Below are 21,174 nucleotides of genomic sequence, written 5' to 3' on the forward strand. Positions count from 1 at the left end.
ATATAATGAATTATACAATCTTAATAGAAAGAAAAGGTTTTATCAGTCAATTTCATGCTTGTGGCAGTTCAAATGAAAACTTTTACTTTTTTCACATTTGGTGATGTTGTCTCTTTAAAACACTTTTCATTTGTTGCTGCCTATGCATGAGTGAGTCCAACCTGACATACTTCCCTCTGAGCGAATGCGCATCTAGAGATCTATGTTTTTATGTTTCCGGCTGGACGCACTCCATCGACATTGCGATGGGACATGTCAGAATTATAGTTGTTATGTTGAATTAATCCTGTCAACCTTGTACATGTGGAACCATGAACGTTCGGCGATCTCCCCTAATTTAGCACATATTTCCCCTTTAATTTGTATTCGGGGGGGGGGGGGGATTTCCTCGGGCTGTCCGTGGGCTCAGAGATCTCAATTGTGTGATGAGCGGCAGGCAACACTTTCTTGAGTTATCATGTTGTTTTGGTTTATCTAGGAATTGGTAACAGCCGTTGGCATGTTGCAGTTTTTGGTTTTATTTGTTTGTGGGAGTCCGTTTTCGAATGTTAAGGGTTCCATCTTGCACTGTTGACTTCAACGTACTCTTGTAGCTTTCCACAAAGATTTTTTGTGTACAACAATCATTCATACTCGACCCATAATCCTCAGCTTGAGGTACTGAACTATATATATATTTTTTTATTCATCTGTTATCAACCCCTTGTATTCAACGCTAGGTTCAATTGCAAATTCAATCACATTTTCATGCTATGCTTGCTTTATATTCCGGTTCTCTCTCATGCAATTGTCAATATTTTTTGTAAGCAAAGTCGACCAGAGAGTGGTTATTATTATAGGGATGCTTTTCTACAATTTTCCGCCTTAATGAGAATGTCCCATTTTTTCCCTGATAGAGTAATTAGTTACCAATTAAGCTGTGGCTCTGGCATTTCGACTAAATGTAAAAACTTGATGTTTTTAGTTTTAGTTTTACTAAATTTTCCCTGGTAGTAATGTGCATAAAGATATATACGTTTTGCGTATTTATCCTCATTTTATCTCTTCGCATAACAATATATGAACAAATATTTTCCAGCATCGAAGGCCTATTTTACGATTTTGGATGATATGATATTTCCACATATGAAACAAGATGACTTCACTATTATACATAATAAATAAATAAATATTTAAAAAAGTGCAGTCAATCTATAAATGTATCGTGTTTACAAGAACTTAATAATTTGATACAACATTTCATGCAATGATGCATGTCTTTCGTCAACATGGCGGTGCATACGACTATTGGTCCCTCGTCCTCGTTTTCTCTCTTCGCTTGAATTGACCGTATATCACTTTTGATTGTAATGTGACTCCATTCATGCGCAGTGTCTTTTCTGTACATTTTTAATTTGTTTCCAATCGATTAAATCCGGTATTTATTTTTTATATATAAATTTACAGTATAGAGACCACGATATCTGTAGTCTCGGTCCGCTTGATGGTTGATCGATCTCTTTTGCTTTCTTCCGATCATTTAGGCTTAAATCTTGTATTTGGTTACTAGTATACGGTTTTCTTATTTATGTATCCTCACTTGATTTAATTATGTCATAATTTTACAGGAAAGACGGATACAGGATGAAGATTTGTTGTCTATATTATTTTTTTATTTTGTTCACTTACGTTTTGCTTCCTTTCTTTCTTGCTTTTTTCACATTTTGTTTGTTTGTTTGTTTTTTTTTTTGTAAATTATTTAAAGGTAGTTAAGTATATGGCATAGTATATTCGATTCGTTAGGTACTATTGTTTATTTCCTCCCATTTTAATGACCGACTTGACTAAGTTTCCATTTAGTTTCTTGAACAAAGATGACTTGTTGTCTCTCTCGGCGCAACGTGGCACTTCTCAAACATTAGATAATCATGAAAATTCCAAATACGATACATACATACGAAATTTTATGAATAACAATACCGCTAATCTTAATTACAATTTCGATTCCAATGATCAATGCGGGCAGCTCGTTACATCACAATATTTCACAGAACAACATTTCAAATCATTCGTTACGTCAGATAAAGCGGAGGACAACCCCTTTCTTCTCCATATAAACATTCGCAGTGCAAGCAAAAATTTTGATAATCTTAAGTTATTTCTAGATAACAACCAGTTTCCGCAATCGTCATTCATGGTTTAACTGAAACGTGGTTCTCGGACAATCCATGTTCCATTTTCTCACTCCCCAATTCTAATTTGATTGTTAAATAGTAGAACAAGAAGACCAGGGGTAGTTTTGCACTTTACATACCGCAACAATACGATTATACTCTTATAGCTAACATGACAATATCTAACGATGTTTTAGAAACACTTTTTGTTGAAATCATAAATCCGGTAAAAAATTTATGTTAGGTGTATTTTATAGACCTCCACATTCAAATGCAAATGCTTTTTTAGAAAAACTAAATGAAATTCTACTAAATCCTCTTTTGAGAAATAAAGATTGCTTTTTATGGGTGACTTCAATATCAACTTAGTAAATTGCAACTCTAATAGCACCTCGCAAGAGTTTCTTGAAATGTTTCTATCACATTCTTTTTTGCCCCTTATAACTAAGCCGACAAGAGTGGCGAATAACTCGGCCACTATAATTGACAACATTTTCAGTAATACAATTCGACAAAATCATAAAGCTGGTATCATTCTTAGTGATATCTCCGACCACTTTCCAATTTTTGCCAAATTATCTACTGATAAAAGTCTCCATAAAGAAACATTTAATCCTTCATTCCGAAAGATAACTGACGACAACATAACCAATTTGATTAATGATTTAAACATAACAGACTGGTCTACTGTATATGACTCCTCGGACGCTGACGATGCATACAACTGTTTTATTACCTTACTAACATCTTCTCTAGATACACATGTTCCCTTTAAAACTAACAGAAGATCAAATTATAAAAAGATCCCTATCCACCCTTGGATTACTAAATCACTCTTAAGATCCATCAACCGCAAGAACAATTTATATTACAAATACATAACTAAACCAAGTGATACATCTCGCCACAAGTACACTTCATATAAAAACACTCTTACATCTTTACTTCGTATTGCGAAAAAAAGAATATTACACTTCTCAACTCGATCTATACAAAAATGATATGAAGAACACATGGAAAATCATCAATGGGGCATTAAACAATAAAAAGAGGAGTTCTACAATTACAAAAATAAAATCAAACAATACAATCACTGATGACAATAACATAGTAGCAAGAGAGTTTAATTCATATTTTTCACAAGTTGGCAACAATTTAGCAAGCAAAATTCCTCAAACTAAGAAATCTTACAATAATTTTCTCGACAACCAAAACCCAAACTCCATATTTTTTAATCCCAGAAGTTCAAGAGAAATTATAAATATTGTTAACAGTCTGCAGTCCAAAAAGTGCCCAGTATTTGACGGTATTTCCAACTTCCTACTTAAGAAAATTATTGTGGCTATCGTCGATCCTTTGGTGCATGTTTTTAATATTTCTTTGAACACAGGAAGGGTACCCAATCTTATGAAAATCGCAAAAGTAGTCCCTCTTTTTAAAAAAGGAGATAATCAGCTCGTTTCCAACGACCGTCCTATATCATTGCTCACCTCGTTATCAAAAATTCTTGAAAAACTTGTCTCTACACGAACCAGTACGTTCTTTAAAATAAACAATATCTTTTCGGACTTTCAGTTTGGGTTTCGCGAAAATCACAGCACCTCGCATGCAATTTTATCTTTCATTAACAATATCACTACTTCCACTGATAAAGGTTGTCATACTGTCGGTATTTTCCTGGACTTCTCCAAGGCCTCCGACACCATTAACCACGAAATGCTTTTGCATAAACTATCTCATTACGGTATTAGAGGGAAGGCCTTCAATTCAATTCAATTTTATTTATTTCACTTCCATCAAACAAAAACAAATTGTATACCATATATATAAAAATAAGTGTTTGTATCCATTGCAAAGAAACTAAAATAAGACATATGTTGTGAAAAATAAAAAATTACACGATTTGGGCAACACATTGGAGGTTTTTTTTATTAAGTATACTATTTTTCAATAGAAATTAAATTGAGATGGAAATGGAGGGACCCACTAAAAAGCAATGCTTGTACAATGTGGGCCCCTCAAAAATAGATAACAAAACCATTAACAGAGTACAAATACAGACATATGTAATCAATTGAGAAAAAAAAAATGAGAGAGAAATAATACTCACAAAATATGAAATACGAAGATATCAAAAAATATAGTTTATATAGGACAAAACAAACCGTCCTAAAATATATACAAAAATATATCCAACCTTCCCACCCCCCCCCAAAAAAAAAAGAAAAGAGAAAGGGGAGAATGCCCTGAGAAGATGGATGGGTGCTGCTAAAAGTAGGTAGAATACCTGGACTCAAGCAAAAAAAAGGGATGATTTATGTTTTAATTATAGTCTTTATGGTAAAAATGATGACTAACCTCTTGACAGAGATGATGAATAAGATTTAATTTGAGGATATATTATAAGATTTTAATAGAGATAATTTGAATTTAGTCGTAAAACAGTTCAAAGATTTTGCAGTTCTTGGAGTGGTTCAAGAGCTACCTTACAGATAGGACTCAGTTTGTATCAATAAATAATCACATTTCATCCAACCTTCCAATTACATGCGGGGTACCACAGGGTAGCTTACTATGCCCTCTTCTTTTTATCACATACATCAATGACATCCACAAGTCTTCAAATTTACTTTCATTCATACTCTTTGCCGATGATTCCAACATTTTCTTTTCTCATGATAACATAAACCAACTTATTAGGATCGTTAACTATTAACTCATGCATGTGACTGAATGGATCAAGGTAAATAAACTCTCACTTAACTTACAAAAGACCAATTACATGTTATTTAGTAATAGAGTAAATAGTTTGCCTGACAATCTCATTTTTGAAGACACTGTCCTTGAAAATGTTTCTGGAACAAAATTCTTCGGGTGTACTTATTGATAATAAATTGTCATGGAAACCACACATCGATAATATATGCAAAACAATTTCAAGAAATATTGGAATTATCAACAAGCTCAAATTTTTCTTCCATCTCGTACACTACTTACATTATATCACAACTTAATATTACCATACATTAATTACGGTATTTTGACATGGGGTTGTGCAATTCAAACACAATTACATAGGATACTTATGTTACAGAAAAAAGCACTTAAGATAATAGTTCATACACATTTCAGATATCACACAGATAAATTATTTTTTGAAAACAAAATCCTTAAATCTAATGATATATATCTGTTCCATCTCGGCCAATTTAACTACAAACTAAATAAAGATGATCTCCCCGCAATTTTTTCAATTGTGTTCTGCAAAAACTCCTCTGTACACGATTATCCTACAAGACAACGAAACTCTTATCACCTACCTCCAACCCGAACTTTACTTGCAAAAAATTCTTTTGTTTTTTCTGGTCCCGTATATTGGAAATCCTTGCCCAACGCCTTTAAGGAATCCCCAAGCATCACAATTTTTAAACATAACATTAAAAAAGATGCTTATTTGCCAATACTCTACACAAACAAGTCAATCTACCACATAACCAAAACCATATAATTTTTTTCCCTCCCATCATACAACTTGCCTGCCGACCTGTTTCCGCACCTGCCATGCTCTTCTTTGCACCTCCAATTGTACCTGCACCCCCTCTCTCCCTATATTTGCCTCTCTGTTCTTCCCTCATAATCACAATTATTGTAACCATGTTGTTATTTGTTATTATTTTTATTGTTATTACTATTATCATTTATTCTAATTTGGTTCACTCTTTCGTTGCTACCTTCGATATTTTGTATAGCCTCCTTTTAAACTGTCTTCCGTCTCTCCTCTATACTATAGTTTTGTAATATATACGTATTGAAACTACGTTACGGGGGCTTGCCTCCCATACAAGCTTCGCTCTTCTTGGCAAGCCCCTCCGTTCTGTTTTATATAGTTATTATAGTCAAAGTTACTTTAGTTTGCATGAATTCTCATTGTTTATACCTTATGTCGATTGATGTTGTACTTTAACTCTTCATGCGTTACGTTCGTATTTTTGCACATCCGTAGGCGTGTTTTGTTCGCATTTTTGCACAACCACACATTTCCTATAGACGTCCCCTGTCCCATTGTTTTTCGAACAATTGCATGCCCCGGAACATGCCTAGCTACATACCGATCGCGCGTGCGACATTAGTTTAGCGTTCGACGGATTATCGCAGTTTACAAATTACAGAATCGTTGAGTTTTCCCCAAAAATCAATACATCCTGATCACAGCCAGGAAGTTCATTGAAAAAGGAGAGGATAAAATCAATAAAACCCTCCTCACAAACAATACCATGGCCAGGTTTATTGTTATGAGTCTGTGACTAATGGCAGAAATGTGAATGAGACCCTAAAATAATTCAACACACAGGGGGTTTACAGGTGAACGCATGAAGAGTTAAATTTGACTATTTATTGTTTGATTTGTTGTGCTTTGTGAACGGAAAATTAATAAAATCTAAATCTAAAATCTAAATCTATTATGACCGGCGAACCCTTTCTTCTATCATGACTAGCGACCCTCATCTACATCTATCATCATGACAGGCGAACCCCCACCACTATCATGGCTAGCGACCCTCTTCTAAAAATAAGACTAACAAACCCTTTCTACTATTTTGACTGGCGAACCCTTTCTACTATTATGACTAGCGACCCTCATTAACTATTATAATTGGCAAAACCCTTTCTACTTTTATGAATAGAGACCCTCATCAACCATTATGACTGGCGAACCGCTTCTACTTTTATGACTGGTGACCTCCATCCATTATTATGACTGGCGAACCCTTTCTACTTTTATGAATGGTGACCCTCATTTAGTATTATGACTGGAAACCCCTTCTACTATTATGACGGGCGACCTCATCCATTATTATGACTCCCGTACCCTTTCTTCTATACACAACAAAAAAAGTAAGTCCCCCCTAAATCAAATTACTGTAACTTTTGAACGAATTATTTTGAGATATGACATTTCGTAGGTAGATTTCTACACTCATTAGGTAACTCCTGAACAAATATGAAATTGATCGGTTGAGTCATGCATGAGTAATCAAAGATTGAATTAAAAATGACAATTTTTTAAAGTCACAAGAGTCGTGTTTCAGATACAAATACAATGTTAAACAAAAGTTGTTTTTTAGGTGAATTTTTGGTGTTATACTGGTTTACTATCCATCATTTAGCCACTCCACACACAATTTTGATATCGTATATTCATGGTTGAGTGAGCACATTGTATTGCAGGGGCCGCGGAAGCGGGGGAGGGGGTTCAGCCCCCACCTTTTTTTCTAAATGCATGTACAAAAATGTAAAAATGACCATACGATTGTGATTTTTTTGCATGGTCAGCCCCCACCCTCCCACTTTGGGCTCAGCTCCCCCACACTTTGAAAACCGTTCCGAGGCCCCTGTATTGTGACGTATCATCATAGGGGTTATGGTAGTATCCTTTACAACTTGCTATATATCATGTTAAAATTTGAAAATGTTGGTGGCTCCCCCGATTATAGGGCCTTCCCCCATTTTAAAATTCTAATTCTGGGTCCACCACTAATTTGCCCATAAATTAAACTGATCATGAGAAATTGTTACGAAAAGAATACATTATTTTATGCCGTATAAAGAGTATTCATTCCTAAGTTTTCGAATATGCTCGCTCAACCATGAAAAAGTTCGAAAAGTGTGTGGTGATAGAAATGATAGATGATAAAACCAAAACTTTTGAAACCGAATTTGCCCTCAATATGCACTTAATGATGCTTTTAAATGAGTCTGTGACATTGAATATACCAATTTTCCGACTTTGATGCGTGCTCACTCATCCATGAATAAACATATCGATTTCATTTTTGCACAGAATTCTGCCCATAGGTTGATAAACATTACTGCCAAATGACATTGCTAAAGACAGCCTTGAAAAAAAGTTCCACCATATTGAATAGGGGTTACTTATTCTTAAACATATGCACTCATAATGTACAGAAGTCTATGAGAGAAGAAGTCAAATTTTTCACAAATATGAAATGAGGGTTTGTTTCATGGACGGTTTTTGCTACTTCTGCCAACAGTTTTTTCATGAAACTTCGCACATGGCTTCAGAGTAACACTATCCAAAAGGTGCGCACACCAAAATAACCATTCTTCACGGCACAGAGTGAGGCCAAGGCTTTGAACTTTCTTCTCATTTGCATAATTTTTGAATATTGTGTGCTCACTGATGCATTAAACATCGGGATTTTCATAAAAATCAAATAAAATGAACTGTGCAAGGAAGTTTTTAACAGATATACATAGTTACGAATCGCATTTTTTCCAATAACGTAAAAAAGAGAGCATCACATTCCACATGTTCATTCAAGCGTGAATGTTCACGTAAACGCCTTTGAATCATTGAAGCATGTTAAATGGTCGTGAACATAACGAAAAAATTGAGAAAAGATCATTTTCAGTTACCGAAATGAAACAATACTTGCCTATGATATTTGAAAATCGTATTTTTTGTTTTTTATAATTGTTCATTGAACCGTGAAACGATGAATATTGTTGAAGATACCCTTCACAAAAGTAACTGTCATCATATTCTTTCACTCTTACTGATATAAATGTGTAAAAATCCAATCATTGCAAATTTGGATGTTAATTCAACCATGAAATTTAGCATGAAAGTTGTATCGTACTTTAGAAAGTACCTTTTACAAGCCTTCTGACTATTTTTCATGATGAGAATGTGGAATTAGTTCCAGTAAAATTGAATGAAAGTCATGATATTTGGCGTGTGACGTTTGAAAAGTGGCATTTTTGCCTTCTGACGGTGCTCACCGAAGCATGACGCAAAATATGTCAACAACATTCACTCAGAGGGTACCTTATAAAATTACCTACACGCTCACGTAAAAATATACTAAAAACTCGCATTGGTTCGGAAATTATTGATGCTTGTTTAAGGGGGGGGGGCTTACTTTTTTTGTTGTGTATATTATGACTAGTGACCCTCATTCACTATTTGACTAGCGACCCTAACTAACGATCATGACTGGTGAAATCCTTCTACTGTTAGGACTGGCGACACTCATCCATTGTTATGACTGGCGAACCCTTTCTACTATTTTGAATAGCAACCCTCATCCACTATTATGACAGGCGAACCCATTCTACTTTTATGACTGGCGACCCTCATCCATTATTTTGACTGAGAAAACCATTTCTACTGTTATGACTGGTGACCTTAATCCATTATTATGACTGGCAAACCCCTTTTACTATTATGACGGGCGACCCTCATCCATTATCATGACTCGCATACCCTTTCTTATATTATGACTAGTGACCCTCATCCATTATTTGACTAGCGACCCTAACTAACGATAATGACTGGCGAAATCCTTCTACTTTTTTGAATAGCGACACTCATCCACTATTATGACTGGCGAACCGCTTCTACTATTATGACTGGCAACCTTCCTCCATTATTATGACTGGCGAACCCTTTCTACTTTTATGAATAACGATCCTCATCCACTTTTTTCACTGGCGAACCGCTTCCACTTTTACGACTGGCGACCTCCATCCATTTTCATGACTGGGGAACCCTTTCTATTATTATGACTCGCGAACCCCCTCTACTTTTATGAATAGCGACCTTCATCCACTATTATGATTGGCAAACCGCTTCTACTATTTTGACTGGTGACCCTCATCAAGTACTATGTCTGGCGAACCCCTTCTACTATTATGACTAGCGACCATCATCTTCATGGACCATTATGACTGGCGAACCCCTTCATCTATTATGACAGGCGAACCCTTTCTACTTTTATGAATAACGACCCTCATCCACGTTTTTGACTGGCGAACCGCTTCTACTATTACGACTGGCGACCTCCATCCATTTTCATGACTGGGGAACGCTTTCTTTAATTATGACTGGCGAACCCCCTCTACTTTTATGAATAGCGACCTTCATCCACTATTATGAATAGCGAACCCTTTCTACTTTCATGAATAGTGACCCTTATCAACTAATATGACTGGCGACTCCCGTCCACTATTATAACTGGCGAACCCTTTCTACTTCTATGAATCGCGACCCTCATCAACTATTATGACTGGCAAACCACATCTAGTTTTATGACTAGCGACCATCATCTTCATGTACCATTATGGCTGGCGAATCCCTTCTACTATTATTACTGGTGAACACCTTCTACTATTAAGTCAGCGACCCTCATTTAACATTATGACTGGCGAACCACTTGTACTTTTATGAATAGCAACCCTCATCCACTATTATGACTAGCGAGCCCCATCTTGTATTATGACTAGCGACCATCATCTTCATGTACCATTATGACTGGCGAATCCCTTCTGCTATTATGACTAGTAAACCCTTTCTACTTTTATGAATGGCGACCCCCATCCACTATTATGACTAGCGAGCCCCATCTTGTATTATGACTAGCGACCATCATCTTCATGTACCATTATGACTGGCGAACCCCATCTAGTATTGTGACTAGCGACCATCATCTTCATGTACCATTATGACTGGCTAATCCCTTCTACTATTATGACTGGTGAACTCCTTCTACTATTATGTCTGACAGCCCTCATCCATTATTATGACTGGCGAACCCTTTCTACTTTCATGAATAGTGACCCTTATCAACTAATATGACTGGCGACTCCCATCCACTATTATAACTGGCGAACCCTTTCTACTTCTATGAATTGCGACCCTCATCAACTATTATGACTGGTGAACCACATCTAGTTTTATGACTAGCGACCATCATCTTCATGTACCATTATGACTGGCCAATCCCTTCTACTATTATAACTAGTAAACCCTTTCTACTTTTATGAATGGCGACCCTCATCCACTATTATGACTAGCGAGCCCCATCTTGTATTATGACTAGCGACCATCATCTTCATGTACCATTATGACTGGCGAACCCCATCTAGTATTATGACTAGCGACCATCATCTTCATGTACCATTATGACTGGCCAATCCCTTCTACTATTATAACTAGTAAACCCTTTCTACTTTTATGAATGGCGACCCTCATCAACTATTATGACTGGCGAACCCCATCTAGTATTATGACTAGCGACCATCATCTTCATTTACCATTATGACTGGCTAATCAATTCTACTATTATGACTGGTGAACTCCTTCTACAATTATGTCTGACGGCCCTCATCCATTATTATGACTGGCGAACCCTTTCTACTTTCATGAATTGTGACCCTTATCAACTAATATGACTGGCGACTCCCATCTGCTATTATAACTGGCGAACCCTTTCTACTTCTATGAATTGCGACCCTCATCAACTATTATGACTGGCAAACCACATCTAGTATTATGACTAGCGACCATCATCTTCATGTACCATTATGGCTGGCGAATCCCTTCTACTATTATGACTGGTGAACACCTTCTATTGTACAACGCCTACTAAGCTTGTTGTACGCGATCAAATGGGAGGCTGAATGTCACACATTCGTACCGTTGCACACAAGACGTACCATCCAAAATGTACCATTGCACGGCTTTAGGAGGTGACGTCACAATGCCATTTCATTGAATAAGTTAACAATGCGCGTACAGCCCGCTGGCTAAATGCGCAATGCTGTCCAAGATCATGTGCGCTTGTGGGCCCGGCTTGTGGGATTTTGCTCTTTGCTTTTAATATTTTTGCTCCCTTTTCATAGATTACTGGAGGGAAAAACTTGTGTTTTTTCATATTTTCGCTAGATTCCGAGGCGTTGTACAACACAAATAGCGAATATTCTTATTCGTGCAATGGTGCGAGATTTCGCATTCGGTGAAAGAAAGAAACGCTCTATTCAACTCGGCTAACGCCTCGTTGAATAGAGCATCTTTCTTTCACCTCATGCGAAATCTCGCACCATCGCACTCATGCCTATTCGCTATTTGTATACTATTAAGCCAGCGACCCTCATTTAACATTATGACTGGCGAACCACTTCTACTTTTATAAATAGCAACCCTCATCCACTATTATGACTAGCAAACCCCATCTTGTATTAGGACTAGCGACCATCATCTTCATGTACCATTATGACTGGCGAATTTCTTCATCTATTATGACTGGCGAACCCCTTCTACTATTATGACTGACGGCCCTCATCCATTATTTTCACTGAAAAAAACCCTTTCTACTGTTAGACAGGTGACCTTCATCCATTATTATGACTTGCGAACGCTTTCTATTATTATGACTGGCGAACCTTTTCTACTTTTTTGAATAGCGACCCTCATCCACTATTATGACTGGCGAACCGCTTCTACCATTATGATAGGCGATCTCCATCCATTATCATGACTTCCGAACCCTTTCTACTTTTATGAATAGTGACCGTATCTACTATTATGACTGGCGAATCCCTTGTACTGTTATGACTTGAAATCCTCATCTACTATTATGACTGGCGAACTCCTTCTGCAATAATGACGGGCAACCCTCATTCATTATTATGACTTGCGTACCCTTTCCACTATTAAGATTAGCGACCCTCATTTACAATCATGACTGGCTAACCACTTCTACTTTTATGACTGGCGACCCTCATCCATTATTATGACTGGTTAACCCTTTCTATTATTATGACTGGTGTACCCTTTCTACTGTTATGACTTGCGACCCTCATTTATACACTATAATTACTAGCGACCCTCATCTACCATGATGACTGGCGACTCTCATCTACTAATATGACTGAAAAAAACCTTCTACTATTATAACGGGGGACCCTCATCCATTATAATGACTCCCGTACCCTTTCTACTATTAATATTAGCGACCCTCTTTAACAATATGACAAGCGAACCCTATCTACTATTATAACTGGCGACCCTAATCCATTATTATGACTGGCTAACCGTTTCTATTATTATGATAGGCGAACCATTTGTACTTTTATGAATAACGACCCTCATCCACTTTTTTGGCTGGCAAACCGCTTCTACTATTACAACTGGCGACCTCCATCCATTTTCATGACTGGGGAGCGCTTTCTTTTATTATGACTGTCGAACCCCCTCTACTTTTATGAATAGCGACCTTCATCCACTATTATGATTGGCAAACCGCTTCTACTAATTTGACTGATGACCCTCATCAAGTACTATGACTGGCGAACCCCTTCTACTATTATGACTGACGGCCCTCATTCATTATTATGACTCGCGTAGCCTTTCTATTATTAAGCCTAGTGACCCTCATTTAACATCATGACTGGCGCATCTATCTAGTATTATGACTAGCGACCATCATCTTCATGTACCATTGTGACTGGCGAATCCCTTCTAATATTATGACTGGTGAACCCCTTCTACTATTATGTCTGACGGCCCTTATTTATTATTATGACTGGCAAACCCTTTCTTCTTTTATGAAGAGTGACCCTTATCAACTACTATGACTGGCGAACCGCTTCTACTATTACGACTGGCGACCCTCATTTATTAGTATGACTGACAAACCCCTTCTACTATTATGACTGACGGCCCTCATCCATTATTATGACTGGCTAACCCTTTCTACTGTTTTGACTGGCGAATCTCATCCACTATTATGACTGGTGAACCGCTTCCACCAATATGATTGGCGACTCCCATCCATTATTATAGCTGGCGAACCCTTTATCCTTTTATGAATGGCGACCCTCATCAACTATTATGACTGGCGAACCCCATCTAGTATTATGAATAGCGACCATCTTCTTCATGTACCATTATGACTGGCTAATCCCTTCTACTATTGTGACTGGTGAACTCCTTTTACTATTATGTCTGACGGCCCTCATCCATTATTATGACTGACGAACCCTTTCTGCTTTCATGAATAGTGACCCTTATCAACTAACATGACTGGCGGTTCCCATCCACTATTATAACTGGCAAACCCTTTCTACTTCTATGAATTGCGACCCTCATCAACTATTATGACTGGCGAACCACATCTAGTATTATGACTAGCGACCATCATCTTCATGTACCATTATGGCTGGCGAATCCCTTCTACTATTATGACTGGTGAACACCCTCTACTATTAAGCCAGCGACCCTCATTTAACATTATGACTGGCGAACCACTTCTATATTGATGAATAGCAACCCTCATCCACTATTATGACTAGCGAACCCCATCTTGTATTATGACTAGCGACCATCATCTTCATGTACCATTATGACTGGCGAATACCTTCTACTACTATGACTAGTAAACCCCTTTTACTATTATGTCTGACGGCCTTCACCCATTATGACTGGCGAACCCTTTCTACTTTCATGAATAGTGACCCTTATCAACTATTATGACTGGCAAATCGCTTGTACTGTTATGACTTGCCACCCTCATGTACTAATATGACTGGCGAACACCTTCTATTATTATGACTGACGGCCCTCATCAATTATTATGAGTCGTGTACCCTTTATACTATTAACGCTAGCGACCCTCATCTACCATGATGACTGGCGACCATCATCTACTATTATGACCGGGGATCCCCTTCTACTATTATGACAGGGGATCCTCATCCATTATTATAACTCGCGTACCCTTTCTACTATTTAGTCTAGCGACCCTCATTTACCATTATTACTGGCGAACCCCATCTAGTATTAAGACTAGCGACCCTCATCTAGCATGATGACTGGCGACCATCATCTACTATCATGACTGGTGAACCCCTTCTACTATTATGACTGACGGCCCTCATCCATTATTATTACTGGCGAACCCTTTCTACTTTTATGAATAGTGACCCTTATCTACTATTTTGACTATCGAATCCCTTGTACTGTTATGACTTGAGACCCTCATCTACTATTATGACTGGCGAACCCCTTCTACTATCATGACTGACGGCCCTCATCCATTACTATGACTGGCTAACCCTTTCTACTGTTTTGACTGGCGACTCTCATCGAATATTATAACTGGCTAACTCTTTCTACTTTCATGAATAGCGACCTTCATCCACTATTATGATTGGGAAACCACTTCTACTATTTTGACTGGTGACAATCATCAAGTACTATGACTGGCGAACCCCTTCTACTATTATGACTGACGGCCCTCATTCATTATTATGACTATGACAAAAAAATGTATTTCTCTTTTCCAAAAATATGTTTCAATTTTAAAAAAATATATATATTTCACATTTCTAAAGGATATATTTCACTTAAAAAAAATATTTCACTTTTCCAAAAAAGTATATTTCACTTTTGAAAAAAATATATTTCACTTTTCAAAAAAATATATTTCACTTTAAAAAAAAATATTTCACTTTTGAAAAAAGAAAGTTTCACTTTTGATTTTTTTTTTCGACGAAGAATCATTTCATTTGATACATTTTAATTTTGAGAGAAAACAATACTATTATGTCTTACGGCCCTTATTCATTATTATGACTGGCGAACCCTTTCTACTTTCATGAATAGTGACCCTTATCAACTAATATGACTGGCGACTCCCATCCACTATTATAACTGGCGAACCCTTTCTACTTCTATGAATTGCGACCCTCATCAATTATTATGACTGGCGAACCACATCTAGTATTATGCCTAGCGACCATCATCTTCATGTACCATTATGGCTGGCGAATCCCTTCTACTATTATGACTGGTGAACACCTTCTACTATTAAGCCAGCGACCCTTATTTAACATTATGACTGGCGAACCACTTCTACTTTTATGAATAGCAACCCTCATCCACTATTATGACTAGCAAGCCCCATCTTGTATTATGACTAGCGACACTCATCTTCATGTACCATTATGACTGGCCAATCCCTCCTACTATTATAACTAGTAAACCCTTTCTACTTTTATGAATGGCGACCCTCATCAACTATTATAACTGGCGAACCCCATCTAGTATTATGGCTAGCGACCATCATCTTCATTTACCATTATGACTGGCTAATCCCTTCTAGTATTATGACTGGCTAACTCCTTCTACTATTATGTCTGAGGGCCCTCATCCATTATTATGACTGGCGAACCCTTTTTACTTTCATAAATAGTGACCCTTATCAACTGATATGACTGGCGACTCCCAACCGCTATTATAACTGGCGAACCCTTTCTACTTCTATGAATTGCGACCCTCATCAACTATTATGACTGGCGAACCACATTTAGTATTATGACTAGCGACCATCATCTTCATGTACCATTATGGCTGGCGAATCCCTTCTACTATTATGACTGGTGAACACCTTCTACTATTAAGCCAGCGACCCTCATTTAACATTATGACCGGCGAACCACTTCTACTTTCATGAATAGTGACCCTTATCAACTATTATGACTGGCAAATCGCGTGTACTGTTATGAGTTAGGACCCTCATGTACTAATATGACTGGCGAACACCTTCTATTATTATGACTGACGGACCTCATCAATTATCATGAGTCGCGTACCCTTTATACTATTAACATTAGCGACCCTCATCTACCATGATGACTAGCGACCATCATCTACTATTATGACCGGGGATCCCCTTTTATTATTATGACGGGGATCCTCATCCATTATTATAACTCGCGTACCCTTTCTACTATTTAGTCTAGCGACCCTCATTTGCCATTATTACTGGCGAACCTCATCTAGTATTAAGACTAGCGACCCTCATCTAGCATGATGACTGGCGACCATCATCTACTATTATGACTGGTGAACCCCTTCTACTATAATGACTGACGGCCCTCATCAATTATTATTACTGGCGAACCCTTTCTACTCTTATGAATAGTGACCCTTATCAACTATTTCGACTATCGAATCCCTTGTACTGTTATGACTTGAGACCCTCATCTACTATTATGACTGGCGATCCCCTTCTACTATTATGACTGACGGCTATCATCCATTATTATAACTGGCTAACCCTTTCTACTATTTTGACTAGCGACTCTCATCCACTATTATGACAGGCGAACCGCTTCCACTGATATGACTGGCGACTCCCATCTAATATCATAACTGGCAAACCCTTTCTACTTTTATGAATAGCGACCTTCATCCACTATTATGATTGGCAAACCGCTTCTACAATTTTGACTGGTGACCCTCATCAAGTACTATGACTGGCGAACCCCTTCTACTATTATGACTGACGGCCCTCATTCATTATTATGACTTGCGTAGCCTTTCTATTATTAAGCCAAGTGACCCTCATTTAACATTATGACTGGCGAATCTATCTAGTATTATGACTAGCGACCATCATCTTGATGTACCATTATGACTGGCGAATCCCTTCTACTATTATGACTGACAAACCCCTTCTACTATTATGACTGACGGCCCTGATCCATTATTATGACTGGCTAACAATTTCTACTGTTTTGACTGGCGACTCTCATCCACTATTATGACCTGTGAACCGCTTCCACCAATATGACTGGCGACTCCCATCCACTATTATAACTGGCGAACCCTTTCTACTTCTATGAATTGCGACCCTCATCAACTATTATGACTGGCGAACCACATCTAGTATTATGACTAGCGACCATCATCTTCATGTACCATTATGGCTGGCGAATCCCTTCTACTATTATGACTGGTGAACACCTTCTACTATTAAGCCAGCGACCCTCATTTAACATTATGACTGGCGAACCACTTCTACTTTCATGAATAGTGACCCTTATCAACTATTATGACTGGCAAATCGCGTGTACTGTTATGAGTTAGGACCCTCATGTACTAATATGACTGGCGAACACCTTCTATTATTATGACTGACGGACCTCATCAATTATCATGAGTCGCGTACCCTTTATACTATTAACATTAGCGACCCTCATCTACCATGATGACTAGCGACCATCATCTACTATTATGACCGGGGATCCCCTTTTATTATTATGACGGGGATCCTCATCCATTATTATAACTCGCGTACCCTTTCTACTATTTAGTCTAGCGACCCTCATTTGCCATTATTACTGGCGAACCTCATCTAGTATTAAGACTAGCGACCCTCATCTAGCATGATGACTGGCGACCATCATCTACTATTATGACTGGTGAACCCCTTCTACTATAATGACTGACGGCCCTCATCAATTATTATTACTGGCGAACCCTTTCTACTCTTATGAATAGTGACCCTTATCAACTATTTCGACTATCGAATCCCTTGTACTGTTATGACTTGAGACCCTCATCTACTATTATGACTGGCGATCCCCTTCTACTATTATGACTGACGGCTATCATCCATTATTATAACTGGCTAACCCTTTCTACTATTTTGACTAGCGACTCTCATCCACTATTATGACAGGCGAACCGCTTCCACTGATATGACTGGCGACTCCCATCTAATATCATAACTGGCAAACCCTTTCTACTTTTATGAATAGCGACCTTCATCCACTATTATGATTGGCAAACCGCTTCTACAATTTTGACTGGTGACCCTCATCAAGTACTATGACTGGCGAACCCCTTCTACTATTATGACTGACGGCCCTCATTCATTATTATGACTTGCGTAGCCTTTCTATTATTAAGCCAAGTGACCCTCATTTAACATTATGACTGGCGAATCTATCTAGTATTATGACTAGCGACCATCATCTTGATGTACCATTATGACTGGCGAATCCCTTCTACTATTATGACTGACAAACCCCTTCTACTATTATGACTGACGGCCCTGATCCATTATTATGACTGGCTAACAATTTCTACTGTTTTGACTGGCGACTCTCATCCACTATTATGACCTGTGAACCGCTTCCACCAATATGACTGGCGACTCCCATCCACTATTATAACTGGCGAACCCTTTCTACTTCTATGAATTGCGACCCTCATCAACTATTATGACTGGCGAACCACATCTAGTATTATGACTAGCGACCATCATCTTCATGTACCATTATGGCTGGCGAATCCCTTCTACTATTATGACTGGTGAACACCTTCTACTATTAAGCCAGCGACCCTCATTTAACATTATGACTGGCGAACCACTTCTACTTTTATGAATAGCAACCCTCATCCACTATTATGACTAGCGAGCCCCATCTTGTATTATGACTGGCGACCGTCATCTTCATGTACCATTATCACTGGCGAATCCCTTCTACTATTATGACTAGTAAACCCTTTCTACTTTTATGAATGGCGACCCTCATCAACTATTATGACTGGCGAACCCCATCTAGTATTATGACTAGCGACCATCATCTTCATGTACCATTATGACTGGCTAATTCATTTTACCATTATGACTGGTGAACTCCTTCTACTATTATGTCTGACGGCCCTCATCCATTATTATGACTGGTGAACCCTTTCTACTTCTATGAATTGCGACCCTCATCAATTATTATTACTGGCGAACCCTTTCTACTTTTATGAATAGTGACCCTTATGAACTATTTCGACCATCGAATCCCTTGTACTGTTATGACTTGAGACCCTCATCTACTATTATGACTGGCGATCCCTTTCTACTATTTTGACTAGCGACTCTCATCCACTATTATGACTGGCGAACCGCTTCTACTATTTTGACTGGTGAACCTCATCAAGTACTATGACTGGCGAACCCATTCTACTATTATGACTGACGGCCCTCATTCATTATTATGACCCGCGTAGCCTTTCTATTACTAAGCCTAGTGACCCTCATTTAACATTATGACTGGCGAATCTATCTAGTATTATGACTAGCGACCATCATCTTCATGTACCATTATGACTGGCGAATCCCTTCTACTATTATGAATGGCGACCTCATGAACTATTATGACTGGCGAACCCTATCTAGTATTATGACTCGCAACCATCATCTTCATGTACCATTATGACTGGCGAATCCCTTCTACTATTATGACTGGTGAACTCCTTCTTCTATTAGGTCTGACGGCCCTCATCCATTATTATGACTGGCGAACCCTTTCTACTTTCATGAATAGTGACCCTTATCAACTAATATGACTGGCGAGCCCAATCTTGTATTATGACTAGCGACCGTCATCTTCATGTACCATTATCACTGGCGAATCCCTTCTACTATTATGACTAGTAAACCCTTTCTACTTTTATGAATGGCGACCCTCATCAACTTTTATGACTGGCGAACCCCATCTAGTATTATGACTAGCGACCATCATCTTCATGTACCATTATGGCTGGCTAATTCCTTTTACTATTATGACTGGTGAACTCCTTCTACTATTATGTCTGACGGCCCTCATCCATTATTATGACTGGTGAACCCTTTCTACTTTCATGAATAGTGACCCTTATCAACTAATATGACTGGCGACTCCCATCCACTATTATAACTGGCGAACCCTTTCTACTTCTATGAATAGCAACCGTCATCCACTATTATGACTAGCGAACCCCATCTTGTATTATGACTAGCGACCATCATCTTCATGTACCATTATGACTGGCGAATCCCTTCTACTATTATGACTAGTAAACCCCTTCTACTTCTATGTCTGACGGCCTTCACCCATTATGACTGGCGAACCCGTTCTACTTTCATGAATAGTGACACTTATCAACTATTATGACTGGCAAATTGCTTGTACTGTTATGACTTACGACCCTCATGGACTAATAGGACTGGCGAACACCTTCTATTATTATGACTGACGGCCCTCATCAATTATTATGAGTCGCGTACCCTTTATACTATTAACACTAGCAACCCTCATCTACCATGATGACTGGCGACCATCATCTATTATTATGATCGGGGATCCCCTTCTACTATTATGACGGGGGATCCTCATCCATTATTATAACTCGCGTACCCTTTCTACTATTTAGTCTACCGACCCTCATTTACCATTATTACTGGCGAACCCCATCTAGTATTAAGACTAGCGACCCTCATCTAGCATGATGTCTGGCGACCATCATCTACTATTATGACTTGTGAACCCCTTCTACTATTATGACTGACGGCCCTCATCCATTATTATTACAAGCGAACCCTTTCTACTT

The sequence above is a fragment of the Lytechinus variegatus genome, chromosome 4 (genome assembly GCF_018143015.1).
Source record: "Lytechinus variegatus isolate NC3 chromosome 4, Lvar_3.0, whole genome shotgun sequence".
NCBI lineage: Eukaryota > Metazoa > Echinodermata > Echinoidea > Temnopleuroida > Toxopneustidae > Lytechinus > Lytechinus variegatus.